Raw genomic sequence first — 26,244 nt, 5'->3', positions numbered from 1 at the left:
AAAGCCCTCCCTTCTCCACTACCCGATAAACCCAATAAATTCTCAGTCGCTGATCACCTGCTATATACAAGCTGGCTGGATGCCACGGACCTGCTTTACGAGCTGGCCTAGAGCAAGACACTCCACGCATAAAGAAACAAAACGGCGGTTCAATACCGACAACGACATCATGAGGGGGAGACGAGACCCACGACTGGATGATACATGAAGGGGCTGAGAAAGGCAGGGCCCAGCAAGGCCTCAGAGCGGGTGGTGCCTACAGTGACCGCCAGAAGCCAGAACGAAGTATCTGCCCCTCACGACTCTCCCACCCTGCTGGGGCAGGCCCAAAGGAGCCACGGCTGCAGGGCAGCAGGGAGGGAGCAGTGGTCAGAAGGGGAAACTGTCGGCAGCTGCTAACAAGTCCCCGGGCAGGCATCATCCCCATGTCCCAGATGCGGAAAGTGAAGGTCAGAGAGGGTAATGAACTTGCCTAAGGCACCCGGCTACTGATGATAAAACGAAATGAAATAAAAAGTGATGAAAAACACCAAGATAAAAGCCAGGGGGAGCTGCAACTGAAGTCAGGGTCTATCTGCCCTACTGGGATTCGGGTTTCTTCTGTAATTCACAAGAGCCAAGGGCAGCGGATTGTGTAATAAAATCCAGAAGGTGGGCCCTGCTACGGACTGAATTGTGTCTCCCCAAAAATGCTTATGTTGAAGAGCCATTCACCAATGGGACTGTATCTGGAGAAAAGGCCTTCGCGGAGGTAATGAGGAATAAATGATGTCATAAAGGTGGAGCCTGGCTCCAAAAGGATGAATGTACTTATAAGAGACACCATACAGCCTGAGTTCTCTCTCTCCCCCTCTCTCTCTCTCTCTCGCTCGCTCTCTCTACGAGGACACAGCAGGAAGGTACCCATCTACCTGCCAGGAACAGATACTTCACCAGAAATTGAATCAGTCACACCTTGATGTTGGGATCCCTAGTCTCAGAACTGTGTGAAAATTAGTTCCCTGCTATTTAAGCCACCCAGTCTACATACGGTATTTTGTTACAACAGCCCAAGTTGACTGTGACTGGGCCAGTCTATAAGTCAGACCAGTGGCCTGATGAGTGGGGGTGTGTGTGTGTGTGTGTGTGTGTGTGTGTGTGTGTGTGTGTGTGTGTTTTGAGTATGTTCTCAACACTCGTGTTTGAGCACAGCCCCCAAATTCTGCATAAGTATTTTTTTTTTCATTTATATACATAAATGCCTGGATACTATGGAGCTTACAAAAATGAAGACGTTTTCGGGGCGCCTGGGTGGCTCAGTCGGTTAAGCATCCGACTTCAGCTCAGGTCATGATCTCACGGTTCGTGGGTTCGAGCCCCGCATCGGGCTCTGTGCTGACAGCTCAGAGCCTGGAGCCTGCCTTGGATTCACGCTCAGAGACTCATGCTCTGTCTCTGTCTCTCGGAAATGAACAAACGTTAAAAAGAAATTAAGATATTTTCTAAAAAAGGAATAAAACAAACAAAAATAGAAGCTATAACGTTTTCTTCGTATACCCTGTTTGGGGTTGAACTGTGTCCCCAGAAAGATATATTGGAGTCCTACCTCCCGGTACCTGTGAATGTGACCTCATTTGGAAATAGGGTCTTTGCAGAAGTAATCAAGTTAAGGTGAGGTCATCTGCGATTAGGATGGACCTGATCCTTTTAAGAAAAGGGAAATTTGAACACGGACACACCAGAGAGAAGCCCAAATGAGGATGGAGACAGAGACAAGGGGAGGTGCAGCTACAAACCAACGATGGCCAATGACTGGCAGACATCACCACACGCTAGGGGGAGAGGAAGGATTCTTCCCTAGAACCTTCAGAGGGAACACGGTCCTGCCACCATCTTGCCTCCTGGCTTCTGATCTGCACAACTGTCTGAGAACACATTTCTCCTGTTTTGAGCCACCTTGTCGGTGGTACTTTGTTACAGCCACCCTGGCAAACTAATACGCACCCCCGATAAATCCACACAGCCCGTTCTGGAAGGTCCTGAATGAGGAAGGTAACGTGTAAAGCAACGCCAGGAAAATGGAATGCATGTACGAAGAAGGCCGGTTTTGGACACAGGTGACCGTCATAATGATCACTATCAATCAGAAAGACCGAGGAATATCACGATTTATCATCCACCACACTGCACCCCAAGGAACATACGGGTTCGGCAGTGGAGTGACGAAAGGGTTGTCGCCAAGCCCTGTAAGGAGGGCGAGTTCAGTCGATGGTGCTGGGGCAGGGGGCAAGGGGAAAATCCTGGGAGGAGGGCTGTTCTGGCACAAAGGCGACACTCTTCAGTGAGTGGCTGTGGGGGCGGGGGGTGCAGGGTCGCAGGAAGCGTGCCAGAAACAGCCTCCTGCGGGGTATCGGCAGGGAGGAAACCCCCTGGCAAGCACCGGCTCATGTGCCCTCCCCACGCTGGCCTCACTTTCCCGTCAGCACTGCCCTGGTTCATTTTGACAAGGCTGTTTCCACCCCGCAGGGGGGACACGCCTCTGCGGACACAGAGGAGCCTGGCCCACCCCGGGGACCAGGGCTCATTGCGGAAAACCCAGAGCATCGCCGCCCGCCCTGCTCAGCGGGCTGTGAACCAGGGGCTGCCGGCGGACCCTCCCCCCCACCCCGGGGAGTGCCCGTGGCTGTGGGAGGCAGCAGGAGGTGAGGACGGCCAGCAGTGAGTGGAAGCTGCAGGCCAGCAGGCCTTCCAGGAAGGGCTTGCAGGTGGGTGGTGGGGCCCCCGGGTCACAAGTTTGGTCACCCGCTTCGAGCTCAGCTGAGCGAAGGAGACAGGGGTGGGAAATACGGACAGGCGCCCTGCGTGTTAATCAGGGTCCCATCTGGGACGAGGAAGCACACCAGTCGCCTCAACAGGCACAATTTCAGACAAAGAGCCGTTTACTGAACAGGCAGGAGGAGGACCCCAAGGCAGCCCGCCCCCTCAGGGATGGGGCGCGAGAGTGGGGTTCTAAGAAGTCTGGCGGGGCCTGTGGGGGTCCTGGCTGGGGTGTCATCTCCTAGAACAGCCAGTGAGGCTGGTTCCCAGAGTGTGGGACCAAAAAAACACGCCTGCAAACTGGAAGCCACTGTTGGCACAGGACCACATGCTGCTGCCAAGGGGAGGAAGAGTTGCCGCGGTGACCATGTCAGGAACAGGGGGCAAATGGCAGGGGCGGGGCCCTCCTCCCTCCAAGGCCTGCAGTCCCCTCGGAGCCATCAGATCTGGCCACACTGGGCCAGCGGTCCTCCCGGGCTGGAACCAGAAACCGCGGGCTGGCCACCACTCCCTTTATGCTGGGCATGCACAGGGGCAAGAGCCAAAAAGTTTACAAACAACTAGTCAGGCACAGACCCAAGCTGGGCAGCCCGGCCCGTACGTCACACCAGGTATCCCAGTTCCTCATCGGCCCTGTGTGCCTCCCAGTTCCCCACCAATCCCTGCTGTGTGCCCACCAGGCCCACATCACTCCCTCACGCTGCCTGGCCCTGGAGATAAATGAGTTAGAGACACCTGGCAGAAAAGGAAACCAGGTGGGGCATCCCACAGTGTATGTGAATGCCTTCATGCTCATTTGGCGAGCATCAGGTTCCAAGAAGTCAGGGGCATGTGTTTGTCCACGGCTTTATTTTCCCAACAAACTCAGGAGCTGAATGGATGAAGCCTCTCCTTCACTTCGGGGGCTGTGTGAGTCACAACTGAGATGACACAGGGCTTCCCTCAAAGGTTTGGTCTACTTGGAAGATGTGGAAAAGAAAGGAAGAAAGGAAGGAGGGAAGGAAGGAGGAAAGGAAAGAAAAAAGGGAAGGGAAGGGGAAGGGAGGGGAGGGGAGGGAAAGGGGAGGGGAGGGGAGATGAAGGGAAGGGAAGGGAAGGGAAGGGAAGGGAAGGGAAGGGAAGGGAAGGGAAGGGAAGGGAAAGGAAAGGAAAGGAAAGGAAAGGAAAGGAAAGGAAAGGAAAGGAAAGGAAGAGGGAAAAGGAGGGAGGGAGGGAGGAAGGAAAAAAGAAGAAAGGGAGGGAGGGAGGGAGGGAGAAAGAGAGAGGAAGGCAGGGAGAGACAGGAAGGAAGGAAGGAAGGAAGGAAGAAAGGAAGGAAGGAAGGAAGGAAGGAAGGAAGGAAGGAAGGAAGGGAGGGAGAGAGGGAGGGGGCACATTCTAATGCGGTAAGCCAGGGGGCTTAGGAGTGTGGAAAGAGAGGCCAAGCAGTAGGGGTGACATGGAAAAAAGCTTCCTGCAGGACAAGAAGGCCAAGAGACTAGGAAAGGCACACAGGCCCAGAAAGAGCTATGCAAAGGCCAGTGTGCCTGTGATAGCTTCCTGGTCTACAAGCATTCTAGGCAGTACACATTTCTGAGCCTCTGTCCCACTGTGTCTGGCTCACCTTCACTTCTGCTCATGAGACCACACTGCTCACAGGGAAAAATCCAGTGTTCTCAGCCACGGCTTTCTGCCCACGTGGACTTTTGGACCTCGCCATTCATCGCCACCCCTGCCAACCAATGTGGCTGAAAAAAAATAAGTCTGTTCAACAGTGCATGAGTTAGAGCTGGGACATCAGTATGAATTCAGTTAGCTTCATATAGATCCATAAGGATACCCATGCAAATATTTATGCACATGTGGGTATATGTGAGTTAGTACACACACACACACACACACACACACATTTTTTTTTTCTAGTTTTATTTCTTTATTTTGAGAGAGAGAGCATGAGCAGAGGAGGGGCAGAGAGAGAGAGGGAAGGAGGGAAGGAGGGAAGGAGGGAGGGAGGGAGGGAGAGAGGGAGGGAGAGAGGGAGAGAGAGGGAGAGAGAGGGAGAGGGAGGGAGAGGGAGGGAGAGGGAGAGAGAGGGAGAGAGAAAATCCAAACCCGGTTCAATGCCATCAGCACAGAGCTCGACGTGGGGTTTCAACTCACGAACCATGAGATCAGGACCTGAGCCGAAATCAAGAGTGGGACACTTAATGGACTGAACCACCCAGGTGCCCCTACACACATGTATTTCATCGCTATCCCTGAGAAGGCCTAGGAGCAGTGACACCCCGGTAGCAATGAGCACATCTAGTACCCGCGCCTTGGTTTCTAATCTCATTCTCTGACAAAAGAAACCAGGGGAAATTTCCTCGGGGAAATGGCTGATGCTACGTCTGGGGCAGGAAATACAGAAGTAGGGCCAGAAAGTAAGGAAATGCTCAAAAACAAGCAAACAAACAAAAACTGCCACGATAAGGGGAGGTGTGTGAAACTAATGTGGAGGGGGTATGTCAAAAGGTCATGGCAGCCAACCGGAAGGGCTCCCAGGGGCCAAGGCTGGAAAAACACGAGCAACGCAATGAATGAAGTCCTACTGCAGTATGATCCAAAGTATACAATAAATATAATACACATCTGTGACGCCACACTGATGTATGTAGACACATACACACACACAGACACAGACATAGACGTGGGGGCTGGGAGACAGATCTCCTACGGAGAAGGATTCCAAGCAGTTGCTGAGATCACCACCAAGAGGTAGCACAGTCTCCCACTCCCTAAGTGTGGGCTATATATAGTGACATCTGTCTGCGTGGGGGTGGGGGGGACGGTGGGAGAGGGAGAGTATTTTACAATGGAGAAATCTGACAAATGGTGGTCAAGGTTAACATCGACAGTGATTACTCAGGTGGTAGCATACAGCCTTGAAATGATGTGATGAAAACAGCACTCTGCCCCCGGGGTCTTCCTTCCCAAAGCCATTATCCCAGTCTACTGCTGAGAAAAACATCAGGCGAATGAATCCTAGCTGAGGGACAATCTACAAAGTACCTGGCCAGTACGCTTCAAAACTGTCAAGGTCATCAAAAATAAGGGAAGTCTGAGAAACTGTCACAGCCAAGAGGAACCTAAAGAAACATAGCAACTAGATGTAGTATAGTATACTGGATGGAATCCTTAGAAGTAAAAGGGCATCAGGTAAAAACGGAGGCAATCTAAAAAGTATAAATGATAGTTAACTATAATGCATCGATATTGGTCATTAATCGTAACAAATGTGCCACAGTAACGTAAAAGGTTCCTACCAGGGAAAACTGACTGTGGGGTATTATGAGACCATTCAGAAAGGCTGTCACAATTTTCTGGTAAAACGTACAACTGTTCTAAAAATAAAGTCTGTTAAAAAAATGTGTGTGAAGGATAGGCACGGGGGAGTGGACGCACAGGGGGTATAGGTAACAAATTATGACATGCGGAATATTTCCCTGCATTCTGCTCCTGTGATGACCGTCTTACAGTGTTCCCATTCAACTCTGGAAAACGTTATCGGCCTGGAAGGGAACTGGTGTGAACGTGGCCTGTGTGACCTGGGAGGAACTCTGGCAGCCAGCCAGTCGCTGCTTTCACTTATCGCTGGAGACCATCGGGTTCCGAAGGCCCGTAGCGAATGGCCAACGAACCCTTCAGCTCAGTGGCCGGGGGCGGAGCATCTCAGGTGTCTTTGAGGAGCCAGGCAACAATGTCATTTGGTCCTCAGAACAGCTCACTCTGCAGAGGAGGAAACTGAGGCTCAGAAGCATCCAAGAGCCTTCTTCCCAGTGGTGAAGCAGAGACCAGGGCTCGCGTGTCCTTCCCGGGACCCTTCCCATACCCCTCCCCCACATGGCCAGTTACGGTCTCAATTGCCCCCCAGTCCACCAGGGAAGAAGCAAGATCAGAGAGGATGGTGCTTAAATTATCTTTTTTCCTCTTATTATTACTTTTTTTACTTTTTTTTTTTTAACATTTATTCATTTTTGAGAGAGCGGGTTGGGGAGGGACAGAGAGAGGGGCGGAACACAGAATCCAAAGCAGGCTCCAGGCTCCGAGCTGTCAGCACAGAGCCTGACATGGGGCTCGAACTCAAGGACCGTGAGATCATGACCTGAGCCGAAGTTGGCCGTTCAACTGACTGAGCCACCCAGGGACCCCTTCGTATTTTTATTTGTATGAAACTTCTCCTTAATGCATCTCATTTCCCACAGGCTTGAAGCCAGGGTGCCTCAGCTCCGCAACAGCAGAAAAATGGCCATATGAGTCCTTGAGGCTGAACGCTGTCTGAAGCTAGAGCAGATCAATTCTCTACTTTAATAAAGGTTTCATCTTTGCAGGAGGATAAAAGGAACCCCGCAGGCCAGCTTGCATCTATCCCATGGATGGGTGTTTTCTTCCCAAAGGCACCTGCTACAACCGATTCTGCAAGAGTGACACAACTGGAGGAAAAACGGCTGGACCAGAAGAATGAGAATTCCCAGTAGGCTGGTCATTACTCAGTGACAACAGGGGCCCAGAATGCAGCAGCACAGGGCTTCTGGAACCACCCGCATCTCAGAGGAGCCAGGCCACAAGACAGCTGTGTGCCATGTGGGGCTCTGTCACTTATTTCATTACAAACCGAGGAGAAAACCCACCGGAGCCAGTCCCCCGGACAAACCCGGATCCCAGAGGAACAGGGCAGGAAGGGTTTCTCACTGGAGAGAATCTGGTGCCCAAGCTGGGAAGCATCCGGGAGGGAACAGGGGCCGTCCGGGGTAAGAGGCACCGAGAGACCCACTGGGATGGACCGACCCAGGAGGTGGAGCTCTTACTTCGATTCAGCTAACGGTTCTCTCGTTAGTAAAAGCTCCTGGATATCAGCCTCAAGTTAGAAAATAAAAAGGGCTTGAAATGATGCAAAAGCACATAGTACTAATCTGTGCGTCGCACACATTCCATGGGAAGATGCCTTCATTTGCCGTCCAGGGTGTGTTACTGAACCTCCACCCCCTCACATGTTCTGAAAAATGAGATAATACATGGAAAGTGTTGGGAACGCTATGAATAATACATGTGCGTTACTACTGTATTATTGGTGTTCGTGCCCCACCCAACACCACTACTACTCCCCTGAAGGCAGCACCCTGTTAGCGGTGCCTAATCGCAACTAGTAGGACCCCCAGTGCTCAGCCACGTCGGGAGGAAGCAGACGGGCGGGCTGCGAGAAGGCACACGCGACTGACGTGAGTAGCTCCTGCGACACGGGGAGTGGATCTGAGACGCGAGGCAGCCCCGTGGGTCACAAAGAGCAAGACCGGGACTCCAGGGCTGCCTCGACTCCCAGGCGCCCGATGCCATGACCACGGGAGTGTTCGGTAAAGAGCGGATCTTGTGCGAGCAAGAAAGACACAAAGTGAGAACTGTCAGCGGGGCGGGGCTTAGGGAAACCTGTGCCAGGACAGACAGAACAGAGAATAGCTCTTATGGTCACTCCACTGGGCACCTCATTTAAATATTTTTTTATGTTTACTTATTTTTGAGAGAGAGAGAGACAGAGACAGAGCACGAGCAGGGGAGGGGCGGAGGGAGAGGGAGACACGGAATCCCAAGCGGGCTCCAGGCTCCAAGCTGTCAGCACAGAGCCCGACGCGGGGCTCGAACTCATGAACCATGAGATCATGACCTGAGCCGAAGTCGCACGCTTAACGGACTGAGCCACCCAGGCACACCAACCGGACACCTTACTTTAAAGATGGGACTGTGAAGGTTCAAAATTGTCGGCCAGGACCCGACACGTAAAGAGGAGCTTTGGGGCCAAGGCAATCAAACCTCCGTACAGCCTGTGGCCTGTGGCCCAAGACGTGCGTCCACCATGCATCTTAGACTGCTCGGGCTGCGTAACTAAACTCCAGAGGCCACGTGGCTTGCACAGCAGACATTTATTTTCTCGCAGCTCTGGAGGCAAGAAGTCTGAGGCCAAGGTTCTGGCCCCTTCGGTCTCTGGTGAGAGCTCTCTTCTCCGCGGACAGACAGCCACCTTCTTGCTACGTCCTCACGAGACACGAGGTGCGGCTCTCCCACGAGCTCTGCCACCTCTCTTCTTAGAAAGACACTAAGCCTATCAGACCAGGGCCTCACCCTCGAGTAAGCTTCCGTACTCCCTGTGCTCAAAAACAGCCACACTGGGGGTAGGGTAGAGAGCGTACAGACATTTAGTCCATAACACTACACAAATACAGTTGTTTGAATGCTATCTCCCCCAGTGTGTTTATCCACTGTTGTCTCCGCAGAGCTGGGGCACCACCCGGCTCACGGTGGGGATGCGGACCGGGGTAGGAGGACGGGGAGGAGTGGCTGTATCCTGCCAGGGCCACCACAGCAGGTGCTGGGGAGGGGGACTCGGAGAGGGAGACCTCCACCCGGGCAGCAGCCACAGAGCAGCCCCGTGATCCCCTCATCCCTTTCCCCCAAGAGGCACTGGGGAGAGAAAGACCCTCATCTTCAGAAGAAAAATCTGGGAGATGGGGAAAGGAAGACGGCAGAGAAAAATCACGGGAGAGGGGCACACGGACACACAGATGCGGAGGTGAGGGGCCGCAAAGAGACAGTCCAGACAGGCTGCAGGTCAGATTCGGATTCGGAAGATGCACGTTCGAACTTGAGATGCAGCAGGCAGCAGGGAGGCCTCACCAACACCACCTCTCTGAGTCTGCAGTCCACTCATCTGTGAAATACGGCGTCCCGGTCTCTGCTCAGCCTGCTCTCACAGGATGCCACTCAGAGCAGGTGGCTTAGATGACAGACATTCATCTCTCCCGGTCCTGGCGGCTGGACATCCAAGACGTGCTGGCAGATTTCAGGTCCTGGTGTGCAAAAGACAGTCTTCCGGTTTGTGGCCTTAACACTGCAGAGAGTGGAGAGAAGCCTGTCCCCCTCTCTCTCTCTCTCTCTCTCTCTCTCTCTCTCTCTCTCTGGTCCTTTTATAAGAACACTAATCGCATTGTGAGGGCTCCACCCTCATGACCTCATCACCTCTCAGAGGCCCCACCTCCTGAGGCCATTGCATTCGGGATTAGGGTTTCAACATACGGATTTGGGGTGGCACCGGTAAGCGGTCCACGACCAGGGGATCCAGACGGCCAGTCTCCGTTTCCAGATTTCTTTCAGGGCAAGAAATAAAGGTGGCTCTTCCCTCCTTTACACTTGAGCACCCTGCGCACTGGGATGCTGCAGGTTCTGAGTAAATAGTCGTGGACGAAAAGACGAGGGAGAACTTTACAAACTGAAAGTCCGTAAGCGCATGGCAGTGCTTATCATGTTTCCCAAAGCAGACCGGGGGGCCCTCGAAAGAGGAGTACTTTCCAGCCATCGAAAGAATGAAATCCTGCCGTTTGCAACAATGTGGGTGGAACTGGAGGGTATTATGCTAAGTGAAAAAAGTCGGAGAAAGACAAGTATCATATGACTTCACTCGTATGTGGAATTTAAGATACAAGACAGATGAACATAAGGGAAGGGAAGCAAAGATAACATAAAAGCAGGGAGGGGGACAAACTGTAAGAGACTCTTAAATACAGAGAACAAACTGAGGGTTGCTGGCAGGGTGTTGGGTGGAGGGAAGGGCTAAATGGGCAAGGGGCCCGAAGGAGGGCACTTGTTGGGATGAGCACTGGGTGTTATACGTAACTGATGAATCACGAAATTCTATTCCTGCAAACATTATTATATTATATTACATGTTAACTAACTTGGATTTAAATTTTTAAAAATAATTAAAAAAATATTTTTAAAAAGATGCTCAAATCTAAAAAAAAAAAAGCAAAAACAAAAGAAAGAAAGAGGAGTACTTTTTACGTTGTTTCCGACTCTCTGGCCCAAACTCCAAGCACCTCAAATTCAGTCAGCCCGAGAAAACACTGCCCATGCACGTCCTGCACTCCTGTCCCGATGCCAAAAGCTGGGACTAGACACAGAGGGCAAGACCCGTAGCCTCCTCAGAAAATATTTCCAGTGCAGGGGAAAGAGATGATATTCAAGAAAGTTGTATGCTGCTTCTGGAGACAATGAAGCCCACGGGGGAGATAATAAGAGCCGAAGTTACAAAGCCTGGCCTTTAATAATAATCACAATAATTATCGCGCATAACGATAACTGTAGTGGTTGTCCATCTGTGTGGCCAGCTGCTGGACTGGTGGGACCGAGAGAGTCCCAGAAGCACTTTCGTGTTCAGGGGATAGCCCGGACACCAGGCACTGCCTCGGCCTAAGCCCACGGTAGCATCACTGGGGAAGCTCAGCGTCTGCTGGTGTGGCAGATATTATCAGAAAAAAAACAAAATTAGGTGCATTTTCCCCTAGACTTACGAATCCCTCTTCTGCATTTGCCCTCACATTTTGACATTAACTGAACTCTGTCTTCACTACTAAAAATAAACTCCAGGTCAAATGCAATGAGCCAAAAACCTCAATATGAAACCACAAGAAACAGAGTAATAGTAAAATGGGCTAATAGCAGAGGTGTTCTGAAAAAACGTTTCTGTTTCAAGCCCAGAGTCCCAAGTGGGCCAAGAGTTCCTGCGGCGCTGCAGGCAGTGAACACAGGAAGCAGCCTGTGGCTAGAGAAGACCAGGGTGGGCTCGTGCCCACGGTGAGGCAGGCAGGCAGGCAGGCACGCAGGCACGAGCTCTCAGATGCCCTCTCCCCAAAAGTCAGGGTCAGGGGGCAGCTTGAGAATACCAATCAGGCAGGAGCCGGGAGGTGCTCCCAGGGGGCGCTGGTGCCAGGGGAGGAGTCCAGAAGAGCAAGGTGAGGGTCAGAGGGAAGAAGTCAAGCCTGTGTGCATGTCCAAGGAAGGGCCGGGATGAGAGGATAACCTGTCAGAAGCAGACAGGTGAGGAAGGAAGTGGAGGAGAAGCCAGTAATAAGGGCTCCCTTTTTTGCTGAGCATTTTCTCAGGCCAGCTTTGGGATCCTCAAGACCAACCCGAGGTGGGGCTGGTCCATTCTGCAGCTGAGAAACGAGAACTTGGAGAACGGAAAGGACCTGTCCATGGTCACAGGGGGCGTGGCGGGGGGGAGCAGCGAGAATGCAGGTATACTGTGGGATCTCTGTTCCACGGCAGGCTCACGGAAGGCAGGGGTGCAGGTGGGCGGGCCCCCAGTGGAACAGCAGTGCCTTCAGGATGGGCAGAACCACATGCACAAGCACGGTGCTGACGCCTTTCTCAGAGCCCCTGGCACAGAGCAGCCCTGCCCGGACCCGTTCAGGACGGTGCACCTCCGAGCCCCAGCACGGCCTCCTGCTCCCTCCACGTGCTCCCAACAGCTGAGTTCTGGGGAAATTCCTTTCCCATCATCCCAGACAGATCGGTCCAGCCTCTCCTCTGTCCACAGAATGCAGGCGACGCTGCTCACTTCTGCCGTGGCTACGGCCATAAGAGACGGCTCAATGCGTCTCCCAGCTCCCCCTACCCAGCGACTGGAGACCCGTCATCCCCTGTCCCTCGAATGGAACAGCTGGAACAGCTGGAACACCAGCCCTAATTCCAGGTGCCACGGGAAAAACAGTGACCGCAGAAGAGGCACCTGCACTAGTCCTGCTTCCAAAGTCGGCCGCCCGGATCAGGAGCGGAGGCTCCGGAAGCAAAACGCAAGGACTGGCTGAATGCACAAGGACCAAGGAGCACACGGCAGCTTCCACAGGAGGCCTGTCAGCTGCACTCGGTGCAGACGAGTTCCGTCCCCAAAGTGGGAAATCGGATCCTGACGTGGAAATGCGGGATAGGAGGGCACTGGGGTGCTGAGCACAGGATGCGGGCGCTTCCCAACCGCAAAGCAGCTCGGCTCCTACTGACATGCGCCTTCCAAGAGCCTCAGGCTGCAGCACCCTCTCTGCAAAGCCTCCCCAGTGGACAAGAGCCCCTCTGTGCCCTCCATGCCCGTGGGGAGTCTGGAGAACCCAGATGTGTGTCGGTCCCCCCACACTGGGTGAAGAGCAGGGTCTCCCGCTCACCGTCATGTATGTCACGGGACTGCCGGGGACACAGGAGATCAGAGATACAAATGCACCCGGGACACAGTTAAGACACAAGAGAAAAGACACCAGGAGCATATGAACACCATCCCCTGCTATCCTGTCAGCCTGACTTCCTACCTGTCTTCTCACAAGCCCCCACTTGGATCAGGTTTCCTTTTTTCTATGTGACTTATTCTTTTCAACATCTTGCGGGTTTTTTTGTTTTGTTTTTATTTCAACTGACCTCTTTCTTTGTTGTCAGTCTTTAGAAACTTTCTTCTTTTGGTTCTCTCTCTCTTTCTCTTACTCTCTGCTTCCTCCTTTTCAATTATTCATTCCTTTTGTCCTTTCAACATCCACAAGAGTGTCAGGGGGGGTGTCGGGATGGGTAAGATGGTCTTTTTCTCTCACCAGTGACTGGGGGCACAGGCTCGGGTGGGGGAGAGAATGACGTGGTATGAGGGAAGCACGCCCTAGAGCGCCGGCGACAGTCTGGAAGAGGAAGTAATCAACTCTGCACGGGTAAGGGGTTGTCTGTGTAGCATGCACAAGCCATTGCCCAGACAGACCTGGCGGTAGGTGAAAGGCAGAGACAAGAGCAGACCACGGACTTCAAAATAGCCTGCTGCCTGGAAGGAACCGTACACAGTATAGTTAATGAATTAAAAAAACAAAACCCTAGCGCTCCTGGGGGGCTCAGTCCATTAAGCATGTGACTCTTGGTTTCTGCTCAGTTCATGATCTCACAGTTTGTGAGTTCAAGCCCCACACTGGGCTCTGCGCTGTGTGGAGCCTGCTTGGGATTCTCTCTCTCTGCGCCTCCCCTGCGTATGTGCTTGCTCTCTTTCTCTCTCTCTCTCTCTCTCAAAATAAATAAATAAACTTAAAAGAAAAAAAAAAAAAACACCCTCCTGTTTTGGAGCATTTCCTCCTCCATGCCAGGCAGCCGGCTGAACTATCTCCACTATCTCATTCAATACCCACGACATCCTCTTGAGGCAAGAGCTAATACGATCCCTATCTTACAAATGAGGAAACCGAGGCTGGGAGCAGCTGAGAGATTCACCCGAGACGAGGCAAGTGGCAAAATCAGGAAAACTGGGGTCTGCCCGAATCCCAGGCTTTCAGCTCTTCCTTCCCCCGAGGCAGCCTCTGGCTTGGTGTGACCGAGCATTCAATGTACGGAGGCGGGAAGCAGGCAGCCCCAAAAGGAGCTTTGCTCCCCACGCACTTCCTCACGCTCCTCCGGTGCCGTCCCCGCACGTCTCAGCAGGACAGCCAGAGCACCCGTCACCTTCTGCCAGGAGGAAAGGCTTGGGGTAGCCCCCCTAGGAGGTGGTGGGCTCCGTCCTCAGCCAGGGCCAGAGGGAGAGCTCCGAAAGCACAGCACTGAGGCCCCTGAACACCGAGAACCAGGTCCCGTGTGTCAAGGTGAGATTACGGGAAGCCAGCTTCTCAAACCAGCACAGGAAGCGAGGCCAAGAAGTCAAGAACCACACCCCAACTTGTGTTGCAGGAGATCACCGATTCCCGAGGCCTTTTTTTTTTTTTTTTTGCTCCATAAAGCTCAAGAGAAGAAATCTCTTACCTTTAGTCTCCAAATCCCACAATGGTCTGGCTTTAGTTCAGGGAAGGACTGTTCTCAAGTTCCTCTAGAGTACCAGAGGGATGCGTATTTTTTTCAGATTGAAGGCACCAAAATCTCAGGTAGGACAGGATTCTGTAAACGTGCAAGAAAAGGACCGAGAATTATTAGTATTAATGCTTATACAAAATGGATGAGATGTTTCAATCCTGTGAAAAACTACCAAGTGCATATTAATACATGCTAAATGAGAAACTTCAGAAGAGCAGACATTTACTGAGCAACCACTATGTGCCAAGCACCGTGTTAGACATTCCACTGCATTAAGCCATTTAATCCTATAAGACCAGTTTCGATGGCTCCATATTTCAGAAGTCACCTAAGAGGCCAGGCCAGAACTGAAAGTCAGGTCTTCCTGACTCCAAAGCCCTGGCTGATCGATCACGTTTTCCTCCCCCGCTAAAGCTTTTCCATTCACCTGAGTCCAGGAAGTCTGGGTAGAGGGAAATGAGAAACACACCCAGTAACTCCATTCTGAGAATGTCCTGTCCCCGGATGCCCAGCCCATTGCACAGATGATGGGGGTAATATGAACCCTGGAAGCTGTGTCAGATTAACTTCGATGTAAGCTTTATCTGAGCTCAACACTGTCATCTGGTAACATGTGATCGGTAGACATCATGCATTACTCAGGGAACAAAAAATGTAGCTTCACCAGGGATTCTTATCCTAACTGATAATCGGCCCAAAGGGCTGGGGGAAAGGGGCGAGGGGGCCGCTGCTGGTCTTACCAGCTCTGGAGGGCCCTCCTAAGGCACCTGAAGCAGAGCCAAATCACATTTACAACGGAGTGATTCTCCCCGTTCCAGACCTCCCTCTTGTACCCCAAAGACCCCCGGCACCCTGGCCGCCAAATCACCAAGAAGATGGAGCTAGTGAACACAGGCTCAGAATAAGACTGACAAATTGTGCATTTACCCTCAAGTGGGGGAACAGCTGGAGAAACACGCTCACCCCACAGCCACAGCAGAGGCCAGGTGGCTTGGATTCCCCACTGTCCACTCCTTCTCTCTCCTCCAGGAAAAATTTGGTCACAGGTTGCTTCTCTGAGGCCCCCTGGTTGTCACACTCCTCCCCTGGACGTGTTAGTATCGCAGACAGACCCACAGCAGTTCTGCAAGCCCAGGAGTGCCTGTCTCCTCCCACCAGGTGCTGGGCTTGCCCGTCCGTCCAGCCCCAGCACCCAGCACCCACCAAAAGGGGCTCAACCCCCAGCACTCAGGGAAGTCCCTTGACTGGCAACCCACTCATAAGGAAGCCCTCCTGGGCACATCTACGCTCCAGCTACTGGCGCCTCCCTATTTTTAAGGCACTTTTGTGCCTTACTGTCAAAATGCATTCACCTTATTCCCTGGAGAGGGCAAGAGCCCAGCTCCCTGGTTGTTAGACCACCTGGATTGGCATCCCAGGTCTACCAGAGCCTTCTTAGGGGCTGGAGCAAGTTACCCTCTGAGCCTCAGTTTCTCATCTTAACGTTTATTCATTTTTGAGAGACAGAGAGACACCGAATGCAAGCAGGGGAGGAACAGAGAGGGAGAGGAAGCAGGCTGCAGGCTCTGAGCTGTCAGCACAGAGCCCGACGCGGGGCTCGAACTCACGGAGTGTGAAATCACGACCTGAGCTGAAGTTGGACGCTTCACCGACTGGGCCACCCAGGTGCCCCTTAAAGGTTTGTTAGTGTCAAGTGAGAGCCTCTGCAGAGCTTAGCATGGGGCCAGACCTGTTGTGAATACTCAGAAATGTCCACTATTATGAACGCCATTTAAGCAAATGCTCGGGTCTTAACTTCGTAGTCTCCTCCCAGTAACGAGGAAAAGGCCTCCCCTCCTCCTGTCTCAGCACGATGACTTGGTGTAGGGGCTCGGTCCTTGGGGCCAAGGGAACAAGCGAAGCCCTGGGAATCCGTGCAGTGGGTTAACACTCAGCCATCCTCCGGCTGTGCCTCCAGCAGTAAACGGCGGTACGCACGAGAGGTGCTCTACGGACAGGAAGGCAGGAGAGAACCGTACTGGATCAAGCTAACGGCGTCATTTACAAGCACCATCGGTACAGGGCACCTTGCCGAGGCATATCCCCACAGGACCACCCCGAGCACTCACCATGACCCCAGGACGGCAGGGCACAGCATGAGCCCCATCTCCATCTTACAGACCTGGAAACTAACGGTCGGAGGGGCTACGGAGGCTGCCCGACACCCAGTCGTGACTCCGCAGCCGAATCACCGCTTTGCAAGCTCACTGCTTCCTCCTGGAGAGAACAGCGGCGGTAATACGCATCAGCTCCTGCGGAACAAGAACCTCTTTCCAAGGCAACCAAATTGATGAATGTTTTTAATTACCGTTTTAAACCACACGCACAGAGCAATGTTCCGTGGAAAATGAGGAACCAGAACTTCCAAGTTTCTCCCAGGGGCCAGTCCAGCCAGGTGCTGGCTGCCAGAGCCGGGGGTGGGGAGTCGTGCGCCGGCCAGGGCGGTCAAGGTGGGGACGGTCACAGTCCTGCCTCAAGGCACTGAGCCTGACAGCCGGTGTGGTCACTTCCCACCCACAGAGACAAGCCAGGGATAAAGGGGACCGGTCCAGCACAGGGTGACAGGAGTCTCTTGGCTACTCCTCAGGAATCCATCAATGGCAGCAGAGGAGAGAGCTGGGTGCTTAGGGAAGTCTGACACGTCGCTTGTGCTGGGGCCTGGATGAGGCGGCTGCTACTCCCAGAACGAACGTCCTGCCTGACACTCTGTCTCAAGGACGGGACATTAACCTGCTCTGCAGGTGACAGAGATACCCTGCATCTGAACCAGGGGGCCTTAGGCTTTCTTAGGATGCTGATAACGCTTCCCTGATGTGGCCTGGGATCACTGCTGGGGCCCAATGCTGTGTCCAAATGAATAAGGAATCAGAGTGCCCACGACCCCAAGGTCCCGAGGAAGTGAGAGGCAGACTGGGGCACAGAGACGGGCCCTCTCCTATTGTGCTCAGGGCCCTCCCTGGCTCTGCCAGTGGAATTGCAAGTGTGTCCTGTGCGCAGGGGTCCTCTGCTCTACAACCCAGAGGCAGGGCCATATCATCTTCCTGTCTCCGACAGGAAGGTGAGGGCACAGGGTATAACCTACAGCACTGAATAACTAACGATCGGGAGCATATCATCGGGTCATTTGGCCTCGAATGCCACTTATATGCTGCCTGGGCAATGGAGCCAACTGGGTACGCTGACGGCAGCCAGGACCAGCCACTTGGAGGTGGGGGCCCTGGGCTGCTTGGCAGGAGAGAGAGCTGGCCGTGAAATGAAAGACTACACAGGGATCCCTGACTTGGAAATCATCAAAATACCACCGAGGTGGACTACGGCACCTGCAGAAGTAGAGGACGGGACAGCTGTCCCCAGGAAGCCCCTGAGAGCAGGCGCCAGCCTTGGGATGTGTTTACTCCCTCTGGAAAAGGCCTGGGGAAAGGACTCTCCTGGAAAGTCAGCAAAGCCAGACAAGCCGGTGAAAGCCTCCAGCCTGGCTCCGCACGGGGCCCCAGCAGTGATCCAGAAGGACATCAGAGGTATTATCAGTGTTGCCCCCAATTCTATGAGGTCCAGCAGGGCTGAACGCAGAGGTGACATGTGCACTCAGGACACAGGCTGCTGGGGTCCGAGCTAGTCCTACCAGCTAATAGCTGTGCACCCTGGGCAGTTTACTTGACCCCTCTGATCACCACGTGTTAATCAGGACTCATAAGAGCAGTTACCTTTGCGGGCTGGGGCAAGGATGCATTCAGGAGATGAGCTAAGTAAGGCGCCTGGTTCAGAGCAAGTGCTTGACTAACACCTGGTTATTCTCAGGGTCTATGTGCCATCATTATCCGTGTTGCTGGGCACACAGACCAGACAGTCTTGGATTTGAATCCCAGCTCTGCCACTTCCCAGGAAGGTGTCTGTGGACCATTCACTTGACCTTCCTACGCTGTAGTTTGCTTATTACAAACCAGCCCTGCAGGACCGCCAAGGATTACAGAGCATGGAGAAAAGCAAGCGGTACAGTATGGACTTTCAGGAATGAAGGCCCCAACCCACACCGAAGGACGTTCTACAGAGCGACTGGCCTGGACTCGTCCAAAACATCAAGGTCAAGAACAGCCAGGGGACTGTTCCAAGATAAAGGGAGGCTGAGGAGACATGGCCACTGAGAGAGCAGTGGTGATCCGCAATCAGGAAAGCGTGGTCCCAAAGCCCATTACCGGGACAGGTGATGAAACTGTGTGTGGCCTGTGGATTGAATGATACAAGTGTAGCCCCGCTCAATGTCCTGCATTCGATTGTTTGATTGTCACCTGGTAGTTTGTGAGAGGATGTCCTGGATCTTAGCAAACACACACTGAATATTTAGGGATAAAAGGCATGTCTACAACTTACTCTCAGGTGGTTGAGACAAAAACTGTGTGTGTGTACGTGTGTGTGTGTGTGTGTGTGTGTGAGAGAGAGAGAGAGAGAGAGAGAGAGAGAGAGAGAGAGAAGGGGTCCCGGTGGAGTGTGGATTAACAATTGCTGAATCGGACTGTATGGTAGGTTCTCTGTATCATCCCTGCAATTCTTTCCGCCAGTTTAAAGCCACATCAGGATGAAAGGTGACAGACAGCCCAGGAGCAGGACAGGAGACACGGACCTGCTGGGCTGGCCTCAACCATGCACGCATGGACAAACACAAGCCTTTCCCACAAAAACCATGGCACCTCAGGTACAAATGTTACAACGGATTGTGCAGAAAACTACAAAGGCTGAAGCTGGAATTCAATTTGCACCTCCACCCCCTCCTGCCAAGGAAAAGAAAGACAAATGGATGCCTCCTCTGTTACTATGCCCCAGGGCCTGGCTTGGCGGCCTGCATGGGAGGCATCAGGCACTGAGCCGGTGGCAGGGGAGGGTGGGGGAGGAGACAAGAGCAGCAGTGCCCTTGGAGGGGGCAGGGCAGCCAAGGCTGGTGTTCACTATGTGCCAGGTGGTGTTAAAAGAACTTTCTGCACCTGATCCTCCCAAGACACCTTGTGGCAAATGCTATCATTATTCTCAGCTCATGCTGTAGGAAACCAAGGCTGGAGGGAAGCTCCCTCGGGGTTTCATCTGCAGCGGCTGGGGGGGCGGCTGGGATTGGAGCCCAGACCGCCTCCACCGGATTTCCACAGGCAAAAGGGAGGTGGGCCCCATGGGAAACAGAGCAGCCAGCACTAAGTCCAGCCCCTCCCCTGCAGCCGAGGCCACCTGCCTGGCCATGCAGAGGTCTCAATGCAGCAGGGAGCTACAGGGAGCCGAGACCCCAGGCTCCCCTCAGCGCTGGCCCAGCACTGCACACAGTAGGTGCTCAGCACTTGTTTGTAGAGGCACGCACATTCGTCTTCTTTTGCAAGGAGTCCAGCAATGCACGGACAAGAAGACCCAACAACCCAGGACATGGGTGCCATCAGGGAAGAGAAACAGTTTCGGGGACGTGGACAGGTAGGGGTCTTCGTGAGGAAACTTTTTATCCCTTCTGAGTTTCACCTTGTGAATAACTTGTGTAATCAAGAAGGTTTTGTTGTTGTTGTTGTTTTTAATGTTTATTTATTTTTGAGAGAGAGGGAGAAAGCAGGGGAGGGGCAGAGAGAAAGGGAGACACAGAATTTGAAGCAGGGTCAAGGCTCTGAGCTGACAGCACAGAGCCCGATGCGGGGCTTGAACTCATGAACCACGAGATCACCACCACCTGAGCTGAAGTCAGACGCTTAACCGACGGAGCTACCCAGGAGGCCCCCCGTGTTTTGTGTTTTTAATACAAAGGAGGCAAAAGAAATCGACCGGGATGCTGTGTAAGCAGGGAGCCATGGCGTGCGGCACGACAAGCTGGGGCACAGCTGTCACTCCCCGCACACCCTCCGGCTTTCAGAGGCTGAGGCACGGCAATGGCAATGACTGAAAGCCCGGGAGAAGCAGCACCGCCCCTTGCACTAGGCAGGGGTAGATTCGCTCGCCAAAGAGGCCGGCCCAGGGGTCCTGAATCCCCAGAGGTGCTGTTTACGGCAACACGGGAAAGCCACCCAACATAACCCTATCACGCTTGTCCAACTGTCACACGCGCCGGGAACCGCGAGCAGTGCCGCCGTCCCTACGGTGACCCGGGAGGTGGGCGGGACTCACACCGTCTCTCAAAAGACAGAGGCACGGAATGATGAGGAAAGGTGCTCCCCACCAAGGACACAGAAGTCTAGCTCCAGAAACTGGGCTCTGAGACCCTACGTGTCTGCCCCTGGAGGATGAGTGAGGACCCACCACTGTCCCGCGGAGAAAGCATTTGGGGTCAGAGATGGCCAGCTTCCAGACCAGCTATCCAAGGCGGCCCCACACCATTCGGCTGATAAGCGACACAGAAACTGTGTGCAAATCCTCCCATGGAAACCGAGGGTGCGGTGGCGGAGGACGGCGTGGAGGAGGGAGGTTTTTGCAGGGTCAGCCTTCCCAGGCGCTTTCCCCTGAAACCTGGAAGCATCTTACCTCCTGGCCTTCCACCTCAGACTCTCCTGTGTGTACCCACAGTTATATTCAACTTTCCCTTACAAACACCCTCCCACCTCCCCCTGACCCCAGAGGTGTTATTAAATCAACCCCAAAGGTAAATAGTTTTCATTTCTCCAACCCCAAAAACCTCCCTTCCTGCCAGCGCACTCAGGTCTCGTCACCCAGAACATCAAAGCCATTGCTTTCGGTAAAAGCCTCTCGGATCATCAGGTGATGTGTGCAGATAAAAACAACCTGCCACATGCCAGGCTGTGCCCCCTGTGGGGTGGCGAGCGGGCTGGGAAAAAACAGCGAACTACGGGCAGCCAACAGCTGGCCCCTTTGTCCAGGTCCAAATCTGCCCGGTGACCGTAAGGGTCCCTTCCCTCCCACTCCAGGCCTCTCACAGAGGAAGGGGGTTGGGCCGAGCGACCTTAGGGTCTCTTTCAGATCTAACATTCACTGATTCCGTCACCTCCTCCCTGCTCAGAGTCTGTACTTCCTGAACTGTGATGACAGCTCATTTACATACAGGAAAAAAAAAAGACTACGTGGTCGCTTACACCCTGGGCTGTAGTTTTTGGTGACTCAGAGGAGAAATACATATTTCCATTCAGCTCAAAAAAGGCATCCCTCCATTCTCCAACTGCCCAAATGATGCAAGTCGCTGGGCCAATGGGACCCCTGGGGAAGTTCCAGGCTACTGGGAGCCCAAACGTCAGTGAATGTAAGTTAAACGAGGGAATTTCCCAGGGCGGACAGGTGCGCTGACAGGTGGGCTGGGTGGAGATTCCCCTCCCCGAGTAAAACACCCCTTACCCATTCATTCTCCATCGTAATATGTCTACATTCCTTAGGGGGGCCCAGAAAACACTGGGCTTAACCCTGGCCCAGGGCCCACCATCCGGGAAGTCACACCCCCAGCATGAAGATTACCTCTTCCAGGAAGGCAGTGTTGAACCACCAATGTTGAAAGTGCCTTAAACCCCCTGACTATAAGCTGCATAAGAGCAGCAATGGTGCCTGATGCGCAATAGCTCCAAACACCTTTGCCAACACGGTAAATACTCGCTGAATGAATTAATCCCACGGCTTCCATAAAGCTGAGGCAATTCTATCCCCCAAAAGAGTGGGTGCCTGTTGTGTGCTAGGTACTGGGGAAGAAATGGTGAACGCAGCAGACAATTATGCTCACAGCCATCGACCAAAGCAGCTGCTGACAGTGCTGGCAGAAGATTACCTCCAGCTGTCAGCCCTCTTTGGAGACTGCCCTGGCTGAGGACAATGACCTTGCTCAAGGTTGTGCATCCTTCCAACCGAGCACATGTGCAATGACTGGTCAACCCGTTATCTCAATTCTGGCCCATTCCAAAGGGCCATTCCAGCTCTAGAGCGCCCATGGGTTGGCTGAGGCCTTTGCTGGGAGACTGGTACAGGCTGACCTCGTCCTCTGCCCACTCTTGAATTCTTCCCCCTCGGCTGCGCAGCTGTGGATGCCAAAAGCATGCCGTAATAAACATCTGGCTGACTGATCTACAGCTCAGCATCTGCTTTCCAGGGAACCCAACCTGCATCAAGAAGATTCTTCGGATGGATGCTCAGGCCCGGCGACACCAGGATGAAGCCTCCGGGAGCAGGACAAGCAAAGAGTTCATTCCTAGATGGCAGCTGCTTCCTTGGAGCGCCCCATTGGCCAGGATGCTGGAGGCTGGGCTCGTGGCTATAAGCAATGAGTGAGAGCTCTAAGGCAGCAAACACCTGGCTGGAATGTGTGCATGAATCCCAGATCCTTCACGTAGAGACTCGTTTTCTTGCTCCTTTTCCCCCCAGGCACCCAGTGCAGGAAAGGAGCTTGGTGAAATGTCTGATGAACGGTTAGATGATGACCAGATGGATAAACGGATGGATGGACAGGCTTGCCTTACTGAACAAGGAAGTCACACCCAGGGAAGCTACACAACAAATGGAAGGTAACAACGATTTGGGGTCAGTTAAAGTAGGTAATTAGCGTAAAGCGTTTGTCACGGTTCTCAAGAAGCATTAATGATGAAGATGCTGAGGAAGCCACCCATGGGGACCTTCCTGGAGAAGGTGAGTAGCTTGGAAGTGACAGAATGGAGGAAGGCACATGAAATAAGAGAAATGAGACATCAGCATTAGCGAACTGAGTCCTGACGCTGCTCATCAGACATGGAGTAAAATAAACACCCTCTTCACGGGGCCTCCGTGACAGCCCAGAGACGGAAAGTAGAGAGCATCTCCAGCCATAACATCCGTCACTATGAAAGTGGGCCAGGACGTTCCCATCACTAGCAGAGGCAGCAGCCAATGGAGGGTCCTGAAAATAGTACTGTGGTTTGGAGACTTAATCCTATAGAGACAGGAAGCCATCGAGGTTGAGGAACAGAGGCACTACGTGACAGAACGGATGCGAGATTTCTTAAATAATCCATCCCTTAGGTTGTTGGCGGTTGATTCGAACCCCTAGTCTGCTCTGCTCCTCAGGCAGATGGGCACCTGGGGGGTGCCCAGAGCCTCCATTCTGAGCAGGCAGCCTCAGGGGCAGAATCAACACCCGAGAACCCCAGACCCCGGCCTCAGTCCCCCTAAGAAATGTACAGGCCCTGGGGCCATCCTCGTTCAGACACCCACCCCACCCACTGAGAGTGTCCTCATTTCTGAAGATGAAGCCAGGGAAACAGACAGGAGTGCTGAGGGAAAGGGGGGTTAGCAGGAGCCTCATGTTTGTGCGAGCAAAAGTACGCAAGCGACGAGGACAATGGGAAGAGAGAACATTTATTTGGGAAAATTATGAAACAAGCGATGTAACAGACGGTTTGTTAAGCAGCACAGTGTATTCCAGCAAGCGCAGGTGCTTTTGGCCCATTGCTACTCGTCCCTGAGCTGGGAACATCTAAGAGGCCAAATGCTGAGGCCATCTGAGGGGGCGGGCAGGGGTGACAACCCAGAGCACCAGCCAGGTGTCAGGTGAAGGGGAAAGTCACGGGGAGGCAGTAAAGCTCACAGCTGAAGCACACGGGCTTTTGCCGCCCAGCGACCTGGGCTGGAGGTGAGGCCCCGCCACTTCCTTCCTGCTCAACCTGGCCTCGGCAGAACCCACCTTCCTGAGCCTCAGGCCTTATCTGTGATCAAAAGAGCAAGGTGCTTGCAGACAGGAACCAAGCCTATGCAAAGCACTGACACACAGGGTGCTCGAAAGTGGACAGGGGATGCAGCGTTAACAGATCGCGGGTCACGGGCCTACTGAGGAGCCGTCCAGAGCTACCCACCCCCCACCCACGGCTCGCCACCCATCCTGAGGGCTTCAAGAGTCTCGTGTGAGGCCCCTCCAGGGGGCTTGATGGAGCTGGGGTGAGGACACCAGGGGGACCATATCCCGATTTAACCCAAGCACCTAGATGTCAGTTGCCAAACGAGTTTGAGAGCTTTGAGAAAGCATCCTCTTGCTTTCCTACGGAAAGAAATGAAGCTTCGGGAAACCCAGGGGCTCGTCTAAACTCACACAGCAAGTCAGTGGCCGGGAAAGAAACAGTGCAGCTGGAGACCCTGAATCTCAAGCAGTTGGTTCAAAGACTGGAGTTGCTGAAATGTGGACTCCAAGGTCAACCGCTCAAGGGGCTCCAACGTCTTGGCACCGAAAGGTCCACAGCCCCCACTCTCAAAGCCGAGTGAAAAGAGCAAAAGGAAAAACAAGTGGAGAATGGAATTCTAGGCAGACAGAGGTGCCCCTCCACTTCCCATAACAGGGACAGCCTCCCCCAGATCCCTCCCTGGAGCTGGCCCAGCACCGGCTGAGGAACATAGGCCCTCAAGGCCGTCAAGGGGACCCAATCCATGCACATTAGGAATGACAGAGGGAAGGGGCTACGGAAGAGAAACCAGTTACTTCCATGTCGAGAAATCACAGGCTCTCTTGACGCGTCCTCTCCAGACTCTGGCACGGTCTCCGTGTGCCCACAACTCAGGCCCGTCCAAGTGGTTATGTAACTTCTCCCCGGGCAGGGAGGACAGAAGAACAAGACTTCTCATAAGTGACAACGATTTCAAGTGACTACAGGTAAAGTCTCAACCCAAGCATCAGCCCAGACAGAAGAGAACCCTGGCATCGAAGTACGGACCCATCCTACAGAAATCGTGCACAACGGCCATTCAACTCCAGCCTCCTCAGTGCCCGGCCCTGCTGGGCTTTCCATGCGTGATCACTAATTCTGAAGGCCAGCCACACTGTCCCCAAGTCACAGACGAGTAAAATGAGGCCCAGAGAGCCTCCCCAAGACACCATCAGATTGGAATGAGCAGCGTGTGGAGCGTCCTGTGCTAGTAGCAAAACTTATGTAGTAAAGCCCTTCCTCAAGTCCTGCTGCTTTTCCCCACACCCTTCCCCATTGGACGTCCTCGTTTTACGGGCATTAAGTCTACACGAGATGGCTTTTATTCAACAAGAAAGATGCGGATTGCCCAGCACGGGAGGGGTGCCAGCAACGGGGAGGCTGACTTCATTCATGCCATAGAGGGGAGGCCTGCTCCAGATAGGGGGTGGAAGAGGTGACCTCTGAGGTTGCTTTCACCCTACGATTCTGCGAGGTGAAACTGAAATTTCCCTTCCCGTGCAAGTATTCCCCGTCGGCTGAGCGGAAGTTTTACTCTTGCGGGGGCAGCCAGCCTTCTCGAAACCCATCCGGCTTCTCCCAACTAGCCCCGGCCTTCGTTGGGGGGGAGGGGGAAGGGTCCAGCTGGAGAGCGAAGGGACATAGCAGGGTCAGAGATAAACAGGACCGGAGGAGCCTCCTGACCTCACAGGATGTGGGGAGGTGAAGCAGTGAGAGAAAATGAGAGAAAGCTATCCAGAAACACAGACGGCACCACAAACAGAGATTCAACAGGCACACACGGGAACTTTTCTTCTTCTTTTTCTTCTTCTTGTTTTTTTTTTTTTTGTTTGTTTGTTTTAGCTAGGAAGCCCAAAAATAGTTGAAAGAGTTGTATCTCAAAGCTTTCTGAAGAAACACCACGCCTTGTCCACGACACAAATCTAGGGAGAAAGAGTGTGAAGTGTGAAGTCATGGGGACCACAGGGCCCAGTTCAGATCTCACACAGAAGAGCCTCAACCCCAGCCGCCGTTCCACGCGGGAGCCAGGGTGCTAATCAGCATTTCACACAAAGGCTCAGCTCCGAAGCTCACTCGTTTCAAGTAAAGGCTGCCTCACCACCGGCTCGGCTTGAAGGCTTCCGCGTGGAGAGTAACGCAATTGGCAGGAACAACA

General features: G+C 53.3%; 1 long non-coding RNA gene across 1 annotated transcript in view; it reads right to left on the bottom strand.

Moving 5' to 3' along the window:
• The window catches only part of LOC122211184, a 273,720-nt gene that overhangs the window by 112,478 nt on the left and 134,998 nt on the right, over positions 1 to 26,244 (bottom strand). The window contains exon 3 of the long non-coding RNA XR_006198546.1: positions 14,392 to 14,523. This is a non-coding gene — a long non-coding RNA (uncharacterized LOC122211184). The remainder of the gene's footprint in view (positions 1 to 14,391; positions 14,524 to 26,244) is intronic.

The sequence above is a fragment of the Panthera leo genome, chromosome F2, assembly GCF_018350215.1.
Source record: "Panthera leo isolate Ple1 chromosome F2, P.leo_Ple1_pat1.1, whole genome shotgun sequence".
NCBI lineage: Eukaryota > Metazoa > Chordata > Mammalia > Carnivora > Felidae > Panthera > Panthera leo.
This window is presented reverse-complemented; position numbering and strand designations above follow the sequence as displayed.